Source organism: Pteropus vampyrus, unplaced genomic scaffold (assembly GCF_000151845.1).
Source record: "Pteropus vampyrus isolate Shadow unplaced genomic scaffold, Pvam_2.0 Scaffold166, whole genome shotgun sequence".
Lineage (NCBI taxonomy): Eukaryota > Metazoa > Chordata > Mammalia > Chiroptera > Pteropodidae > Pteropus > Pteropus vampyrus.
Window position 1 is genome coordinate 486,507 of NW_011888947.1, and position 10,275 is coordinate 496,781.

General features: G+C 46.1%; 1 protein-coding gene and 1 pseudogene across 1 annotated transcript in view; one reads left to right on the forward strand and one right to left on the reverse strand.

The window, feature by feature from the left end:
* The window catches only part of JPH3 (junctophilin 3), a 102,223-nt gene that overhangs the window by 65,540 nt on the left and 26,408 nt on the right, over positions 1–10,275 (reverse strand). The window lies entirely within an intron of this gene.
* On the forward strand, positions 4,195–4,313 carry LOC111745840 (annotated as a pseudogene).

Consider the following 10,275-nt stretch of genomic DNA (forward strand, 5'->3'; position numbering starts at 1 on the left):
TGTCCTTCATGTTAATAGAGTTATTACCAGGCTTAGCAAGGGGACACTCCACCTGCTAAGGGCTTTGGGGTGAGAACGGGGGTGGAGAAGTAGGAGCAGAATCTGTCGCATCACTATTCCAACTCATTGTAACAGAGGTTGCAAACCAGAGACTCAGAGGCTAAAACTTGCCAATACACAAGTTTTATCTCACACGGCTTTTTTATAAAAAATTGGAATTGTCAACATTTCAAAATCAAGAGATTCCACATAAAAGTTCAAATCTCTTGACTCTCCTAAAAATTAAAAGCTTTGACAACCCGGGATCTTTATATTCAGTTAGCTAAAAGGACTGGAGTCTGGCCAGCTGCCTCCCCTAGGTATGTATGCCCCATCCAGTTTGCCCCACTCCCCACTACTCCCTACTGTTTTCCACTCAGGTCATCTTCATTTACATGCTCTGTACTGGAGGGAAAATCCAAACTAAATGTGGAATCCAAATATATAGTCTCAAATGATCTCAGTCACTGATGTGTCGACATTCCCTGCTGCCATCACCCCCAAGTCAGAACCGGTCCTAACTTCTCACGGGCTTTTCTGTTTCTGAGACCTCATCCACACAGCCTGTCTTTACTCAAAATCCCCACTTTTACCATTCAAATCCCACCCAACCCAACTCAGCTCACACCTCCATCTCAGCAACAGCTTAGAGCAGCGGTCCCCAACCTTTTTGGCACCAGGGACCGGTGCTCCTGTGAGAATCTAATGCCTGACGATCTGAGGTGGAGCTGAGGCGGTGACGCTAGCGCTGGGGAGCGGCTGCAAATACAAATGAAGCTTCGCTCGCTTGTGCTGCTCACCTACTGCCATGCGGCCCAGCTCATAACAGGCCACGGACCGGTACCGGTCTCCAGCCTGGGGGTTGGGGACCCCTGGCTTAGAGCACACTAGCCCACAGGACTCCCCACCCAGGACCCACTGCATTGGAGACCACGTCCAAAACTACATGCACGGACTCAGGAGCGTGCCCGGGTGCTTCCAGGGTTTTGGAATGTACCTTCCCTGCTCAACCAGATCACAAGCTCCCCAGGGGAACGGGCTTCATGTTCTAGACAACTCATTCTCCACCTGACATGTGCCCAGCACTGTGAAGATGATGTGCAAATGGCCCAGAATTGGCCAGGGCCCTGAGGACAAAAAACCTGAGAGCCCTCTGCTACAGCAGAAAGCAGCCTGTCCATTTAAAAAGTGCCCCACGACCCAGGTGTTTTCTAGGAGCAGAGCCTGGCACCAGCATCCTCGTGAACCTGATTTGTTGAGGGAGAGGGCACAGGAGGAGACAGGAAATGGTAGACTCAGCTGGACACTGGCTCCAGCCCGATTGTTCAGGGATCACCACAGAATTTGACTTCCATACCCCCAAAGCTGGGGCAAGGGGCTACTGGGTAAGGCAGCTAAGGCAGGAAGTAGGCCCGCTGCTATCAAGAAGCTACCTGTGACTTTTGGGAAATGCCAGGCACACTCGTCCCTCCTCTCGCCCTGCCCTGACCAAGGGCTCTCCTGCTTCCGGTCACGGTGGCCTGTGCTGAGCAGTGGGCACCTTCTCCTCCAGGAGGCTGTGTACTTGCCTCCACTGCATCCCCTCCCCAAGTCAGCCAACCTAGCTATAAGCGAGGGACAGTTGTAGAGGAGCAGGCAAAGGCAGTGGCTGATTCTGTGCCACTTAGCATCCTCCTCGTGTGGCCCATGCTAGGCAGAGACCCCAAGATTTGTATCAGCCCAGGGCTGTGAGAAGGATACTAGGCTCTATAGTCTGATGGCTCTGCACCCTCCGACCTGGGCATGGAGTGGTCCTTTAAGGAAGTTGGCCCTTTAAGAAACCCAGACTGCTTCCTGGACAGAGGCCTTCCTGTGGCCCCCTCAAGCCGGGGAACAAGATGCCATTGTCGGGAGTCTCATCCCCAAAGTTCACCCCTGGCTTACTGCACCTCCTACTTGCAGATTGGGGATGGGGCTGTCATAAAACACAGGATGCAGAGTTAATCTGAGTGTCATATGAACTAATAATTTTTTCGTATGTGGGACATACTTATACTAGAAATTCAAATTTAAAACTGTGCATACCATATGTTTTTTACTGAATCTGGTCACTCCAGCTGGGACTTCCCTAGGTGGCACTCCAAGTTTTGCCAATGCAGGGGTACTAAAGATGGTAGCCCCCTCCCAAATTGAGGACCACCCTGCAAAGGAAGGAGACTAACCACCTCACCCCCAGCACCTCCACTTCCTCTCAAGGAAGGCTAGGCTTGCAAATTAGGATGAAAAGAAGTTAAAGAATGAAGGCATAATGAACGAAACAGGGTCTATCAGACAAAGGAGTATTATTCAGCCTTAAAAAGGAAGGAAATCCTGACGCACACTACAACGTGGATGGGCCTTGAGGATATTATGCTCAGTGAAATAAGCCATCACAAAAGGACAAACACTGTACGATTCCATTTATATGCAGCCTCTAGAGGAGTCAAACTCTGAGACAGAAAGTAGTTTGGGAAAATGGAAAAATTCTGGAGAAGGATGGTGGTGATGGTTACACAACAACGTGAATGTACTTCATACCACTGAATTGTACACTTCGAAATGACTAAGATAGTAAATTCCATGTTATGTATATTTTGCCACAATTTAAAAAAAGAAGTGAAGGCGCTCACGGGAGCTTCACGCATGGCCCGGGGTGGGGCGCCGTGAGGCACAGGGGCTCAGAGGAGTCAGGAGTGGGGTTTGAGCCCCGACTCCACAATTTCTGGATCTGTGACCTTGGGAACATGCTTTAACTGCTCTGTGCCTCAGTTTCCTCATCTGTAAAATAGGGAAGGTGGTTGGCGCGGATAAAATGAGGTAATTGATGTAAAATGCTGGCAGGTTGTTAACACTCAGTTAACCATTATTAATCATTGTCACCAAAACTTTAAGGAGTAAATAGTACCTCATTTCTCAGGTGAGGAAACCGAGGCTCAGAGAGGGGCTGTGGCTCACCCAAAACAAACACAGCCAGAAGGTAGAAAGGGTAGGATTTGAACCCAGGGCTGTCACCTGAGGCAGAGCCTGAATCCAGGGCTCGCCATCCTCCCACACCACACCACCTCTTCCTCCCTCCCCCACTCAACGCTAATCTCAGTCTTGTACCCAGTGCTCTTCTGCCTACTCAGTCCTGGAAAGCTGCCAGGCTGGACCCACACCTCTGAATCCTGAGAGATTTGCAGGCAGGCCCCCCAAAATCTGAGCTCCTACATTTCCTCCCTCAGATAAAGAGGTGATAAAGGGGAGGTGTCAGGATGCCGGTCTCTCTGTGCCAGATCACTGAATCCACACAGCCCCACCAGCTGGATATCATCATTCCTGCCTCCCAGATCTGGGAGCACAGAGTATATCATATAAAAGATCAAAGGCAAACATTAGCATGCTCTGAGTGACACAGTGGGTAGAGCAAATGTTCCAGATTCGGGATTTGGTGTCTCTCGCACTCTCCCTGAGCTCTCGTGTCCTGCCACCCTGGCTTTCCACAAGCCACCCAACCATATTCTTGAAAAGCTCAGTGACCAGGACAAACCGCAGCCTCTCTGAGCCTCAGCTTCCATATCAGTGAAGCGAGGGCAACCACTTAGCAACTTATTCCTGAATTCTGTGACTCTGGAGATCCCTTGTGGATTAGCTGACACTGCAGAGAGTTCAAATGTGCACACAGGGTGTGCCTAGAGCCTAGGCAAGGGTGACCAGCAAGGAGAAAGAACCTGTACAGAAAGGCCTCATTTAAAAATATGTACATTACTTCTTGTCCTGAACGGGTAAATCCACAGAGACAAAGCCGACTGGCAGTTGCCAGGGCTGGGGGAGGGGGAAAGGGAGTGACGGCATTTTCATCTCCTATGGGATGATGAAAATGGTTTGGAACTAGAGGCGGCAGTTGCACAACATTGTGAATGTGTTAGATGCCATTGAATTGTTCACTTTAAAATAATTAGTTTCACATTATGTGGATTTCATATCAATTTTTCAAAATAGATATGATTGGTAACAGAGAAATGAACGGAAGCAGAGTGAAAAAATTATACACAAGGAATTTCCAATTGCCAAAACTAGAATAAAAGAAGAGCTGATCAAGTTCTAGGGGCATTTGAAAGTACAGTCGGGGATGTGGGCTTTAAACAAACTGCTGTGATCTATGGCCATGCCACCCTGAACGAGCCCGATCCCATCTGATCTCAGAAGCTAAGCAGGTTCGGGTCTGGTTAGTACTTGGATGGGAGACCACCTAGGAAGACCAGGTGCTGTAGGTATAAAAAATAAAAAAAAATAAGGGATTGTAAGGACCTTGCAATCTGTGAGGTCAACCAAGGGTTGCCTCGCCAAATCAATCAATCAATCAATCAATAAAATAAAACAAACCCCTGTGGCTAACGGGGTCTTGTTGGGAAGGCCCACCTGGAGGTGTTGGAGCTTTGGGAGCACGGAACCTACAACTGGGGGACCTCACTTCACTTCTCAGACCTCAGTTTTATTCACCTGTGAAATGGGGATAACCATACCTACCTACCCACTAGGTTCGAATTCTGTAACATACACACATCGAGCACTAGGCATGTCGGGGGAGGCTAAGCCTTCCCTGCCCAGAGTTTGCAGTCTTGTATTTGCATTTTTGCCCATGGTGTTAACATATCTGATTTCCAAGGCTAGAATAGCATCAACTTGGATTTCATAACTGACGTCAATAAGAAAATGGATTTTGATATACAAAAACACTGTCCAAATCAGCTCTGCTATGACTGGCCTGGGCAGCTCTGCCACACCGCTCCTCAGCACAGGGTGGTACAGGGCAGGAGAGCATGCAGGCCAGCTTAGCAGGGGGAGACAGGAGCTCCGAGTGGACTCGGGTGAGGAAACGAACCTCTCTGAACCTCACCCGTCAACACCGACTAGAATGATACAGACAGTGGAGAAGAGCAGACGAGACGAGACCACCAGTGGGTCTCACACTTCAACAGAATCAGAATCCCCTACTAGACATGTTAAAACCCAAATTTCTGACCCAGGGGCAGGGGGGAGGCGTGTGCAGCCCAGGAATCTGCATTCCTAGTGAGCTTCCACATGAGGCCGATGCTGTGCTTAAGGGACCCCACTCTGAGGTCCACTAGACAGTCACTCCAGCACTTCACACAGCGCCTGGCTTGTGTGGACACCAGTGTTGTCTGGTTCAGGAAACACCAGGGTCCAAATCTGAAACCCAGAGCCGCAGCCAGAGTGCAACCTGGCTAGCTTGGCCCACACTGCTCAGCCAGCTAAGATCCAGCCTGAGCCTCAGCTCCTGGCATCTTGAGTAGAGTGGACAGTCAGCTTTGCCAAGTGATACACATCTCTCTAGGGCCCTGCACATCTCACACACTTACTTACCTCCTCTGCAACCCCCACCCATCAGCTGAGCTTCTGAAGCCTTTATCACATTCCCAGAGGATCAGCCTCATGGAAAACGCAGCCTCACTATATGCCAGAGTCCAAAGCTAGAATAGCATCAACTTGGAGACGCCCAGCCAAAAGCAATGGCCTCTGGACCTCTTGTAGCAATAAGCTCTAGGCGCATGTCAGACTTGGCCATGAGGACCCCACATTGAATGGCATCTCCCCAGAAGGGTAATGGACAGCATTTACAAAGCTCTAGGCCCCGTTTTTTGCAAGTGGACTCAACACCCTGCATGCTTACCTTTCTGCCTCACCTGTAGCTGCCCTTCATACCTGGGGTGGGAGGCAGAGCCTCCTCCATCCCTGCATCCCAGCCAGGCTGGGTGGCCTAGTGCCAGCCAACGCCACCAACAATGGGCAGCGGGGCCGTCTGACCAGCGCGAGGAAGCACGGAGCGGTACTTCATCAATTCTTTTGCCTCACACTTCAACTAGGACGTGGTTTTCCCAGAGTTTCTGGACACAAATGGCAGAGTGAGCTTGGTCCAGAGTTAAAAACATGGCCACAGCAATATCATAGCACAAGGGTCAACCAACCCCAGAACTCCAAGCCCGGCAGGCCTCTGAAATGACTGATGAAGAAGCTACTGCTTCCCAGTGTCACTGAAGATGAGTCACCTGTTGCATTCGTATTAAAAAATGAGAGATAGGGAGAAAAACACATTCCCAGGCCCCAACTTTAACCTACAGAATCAGGATGGCTAGGTGATCTGTACTTGTCACAGCCCTCAGGTGATTCTTCTCCCTCCTGAGGGCGTCCCCAGGTGTTAGGGGTGTGGTAAAGGAAGACCGGGAGGCAAAGTGACTAGTCCAAGGTCACTCAGCTCCTGGGCAGCAGAGCCAGGAGAGCAGCATCATAGTGCAGGTGGACATACTATGTTTTGGAACCTTCCTTCCTTTACACCATATCCTGGACCTCTCTCCACCTTTTCTATATCATTAATAATGTTTGCAACTAGTCCAATACACAAATGTTCCCCAATCGTATAAATTACAAGCCAACCCTGTCCTGCAGGATACTTAGGTCATTCCATATTTTTGATAGCTAATCTTTGTACACAATGTTAAGTCATATCCTTTGGATAAATTCCTAGAATAAAATTGCTTGGTCAAAAGGAAGATTTTTTTAAAGGTTTTTGATAAATTGCCCTCAGAAAAGACTAAGTAAGAGTGACCGCATCATCTCCCAAACCAGAAAATGTCGTTTAAAAAAATCTGTTTTAGCTGGGCTATGAAGAGTTATCCATATGTTTCAGTCCTAACCCCTAGGACCTTAGAATGTAATCATATTTGGAGACAGGGTTTTTAAAGAGATGATTAAGGAAAAATGAGATAGTTAGGCAATGAGCACATGAAAAGATACTCAACATCAACTGATCACGAGAAAATGCAAATCACATCCATACTCAGTACCACCTCACACCCACTTAGGATGGCTACTAAAACGAAACAAAACAGACAAACAAACAAACTAAAAACAAGAAACAACGAGTGCTGGAGAGGCTGTGGAGAAACAGGAAACTGTGTACTGTTGATGGGAATATAAAATGGTTCAGTTGCTGTGGGAAAGTCTGGCAGTTTCTCAAGAAATCAAAGAGATGTTTAATGTGATCCAGCAATTCCACTTCTGGATACATACCCAAAAGACTGAAAGCGAAGTCTCAATGAGCTATTTGCATACCATTATTCACAACAGCGAACAAGTGCAAGCAACCCAAGTGTCCATGGACAGATAAATGGATAAAGCAAATGTGTCCATCCATACAACAGTGTATTATTCAGCCTTAAAAAGGAAGTAAATTCCATTATATGCTACAACACAAATGAACTTGGGGACATTATGCTAAGGAAAATAAGCCAGATACAAAAAGACAATTACTGTATGATTCCACTTACATGAGCTACATAGAGTAGCACAGAGAGTAGGAAGATGGTGCCAGAGGTTAGGGGGAGGGGGAACGGGGAATTATTGTGTAATGGGTAGAGAATTTCAGTTTCACAAGATGAAAAGCTTTCTGGAGATAGAAAAAGCTTTCTGGAGATGGTGGTGATGGCTGCACAACATTATGAATATATTTAATACCAGTGAACTATACATTTAAAGATGGTTAAGATGATGAATTTCATGTTGTATATTTTACCACAATTAAAAAAAAGAGGCCATAAGGGTGGGTCCTAACCCAATATGACTGATGTTCCTATAAGAAGTGACATCAGGGGCATACACACAGAGGGACAACTGTGTGAAGGTCAGCAAGAGAGTGGCCATCTGTAAGCCACAAAGAAAGGCCTCAAAAAAAAAAAAAAAAAACCAACCTTGCCAACACCTTTAACTGTGAGACAATAGATATCTGTTGGTTAAAGCTCCCCAGTCTGTGATATTCCGCTATGGCAGCCCTAGCACAGGATTCTCAGTCTGTAGCCAGGCGAAGTAACTATATAAATAAGAAGCATGAGTTAGGACAAACCAAGAGAAAGGATGAAAAAGCAGATTGCTGAGAACATATAAACGATACATTTTAAAAGAGTCTTCTTCCCTCCTATAGGACATAGGAAGAAAGTTTCTGGAGAAATAGAAGATTGTGCCCAAGGGACACCAGACAGAGAGGAGGGATGGGTAAGGCATGGACCAGACACAAAACTATCCTCGGTTCTAAACAGAGACCTTGCCCACTCCCCTGGCCAATCCAGCCAGTATTATTACACCTGGGCCAGGAGCGAAGGCTGCCACACACACAACTTCCAATCAGTTTTTTGGCATCTTAGTTTAATAAACAAATAGCCAAGGGTCACGAGACATTTGGAGAAAGCCTTCAACAAGGAAGAGAGAGACCAAAGTATACAAATGGGAAAAAAGAATTTGGGGGAATCATGAAAAATGCAAGGTGTGGAAAAAGACATCAAGGAAGCCAAAAATCAAGCCCTTAGATCAGATACTGCATCCACAAAAAGAATCAAATAAAATAAAAAAGGAAAAGTCAGAGAAAAAGGGCTCCCAGAAATTAAAAGTATAATGGCTAAAATAATTTTGGCAAATGAGTTGGAAGAAAAATACAAGAAAATCTTTCAAAACTAAAACAAAAACGAGAGGTGGACAAAATAGTGAGAGTGAGAAGAATATTGAAGTCATCCATAAGTCACCTGGAAGACCCCAAATCTATATATTAGAAGTTCCAGAGATCAATGAAGGAAAATCACCAAAGGTATAAAATAGAGAAGTGTCCCAGAATTGACGAATGTGAGTGTCTAGGCTGCAGGGCCTCATAATACCCTACACAATAGAGGAAAACTGCCATACTAAAATATGGCATCGTGAAATTTCAGAACTCCAATGAGCAAATATCTCAAACACCTCTAGAAAAAAAGAAAAATACACATGAAGGGCTGAGAATCGGAACGGCATGAGAGTTCTCAATAGCAACACCAAAACCCGTAAGTCAGTGGGAAACTGCTCCCCTCAATTTCTGAACAAAAATGATTTTAAATCTAGAATTCAACCAATTTATCAGTCAAGTAATAAAGCCACAAAAGCTGTATCTTCCATGCAACTTTTTCTCAGGAAGATACTACAGGATGTGCTCCACCAAAATGAGGGAGTAAACCAAGAAAGAGGAAGGCATAGGGAGATCCAATACAGGAGAAGTAAAGGGAATTTCCAGGAAGCAGAGGGGGAATTATATATATAATTTCCAGAAAGCAATAAAGGAAAATATACAAACATATTAAAAGTAAGTATATATTATTTGTAGAGAATCTGGTGGCTTTGTTTATGTGAAAAGTTGCACTGTATTTTCCTGAAATTTTGGGAGGTAGAGAAAGAATTAACCAGTGACTTAAAGAAAACTATACAATTGAAAAGAATGAGGCGATTACTAATTCAAGTTGTACATAAAAAGTATATAGAATCAGACATTTAATTGGCTCAATAGTAAGCAATACTTAGTTTTTTAATAATGAAAAAAATGACTATGGTTAAAAAAAATTGCGACATAATACTGGAATGGTTAAGGAAGGGAAGAGGGTTCTTAAGGACTGGAAATCTTCATCTACCATAGTAGAAAGTCAATAGATAATGGCTAGAAGTGACTGTGAACCGAGAAAGCAGTTAGGTTCCTATGTGTAGCAGCTTAGAAGTTAAGTTTCTGAAGACGCAGCTGGAAGAGTTCACAGCTCTAGTTCTGGGTCTCAGCAGATGGAGGGGGCCAGGGTCCTGCTGATTTTTGTTCTAAGCACTATTTTGTTTTTAGCACTAGCTGACATCTTAAACTAGGGGCACATGCTTTCTTGATAAAGAATAAGAACTTTAAAGGGGGATGGGAGGAAAGACACCTTCACAAGAAAATTCTCACCATAGTGATGTTATTCTTATTTTTCCAGCTGTGGAAACCAAAGTTCAGAGAGGACCTGTGCCTTGTGGGGGTGGGGATCTGAACTGGGGCGCCCATGCAAAGTCCTGCTCCTCAGAGGACACTGGTATTGAATGCCCAGTCCATGTATTTCAACGGCTGGGGGCGGAAAGCCAGAAAGAGGGGGCAGCAGTGGCAGGTCGGTGGTCTCCTGGCAAGGGGGAGGCAGAAGGGCGAAGCTTCCCAAGGAAGGCCTCAGACACATGCAGATTCAAGGCAGGAAGTGACCGTGAGAGACCACAGTTACCTCGGGCAGATGATAGCAACTCCCTCGCTGAGAACAGCACACTACATAGGAAGCTACCCTAGGGTTGGCAGGAGTTGAGGGTCAAAGCAGACCCCAGCAGGAAGCAGCAAATACTGTCATCCTCAGCGCTGCC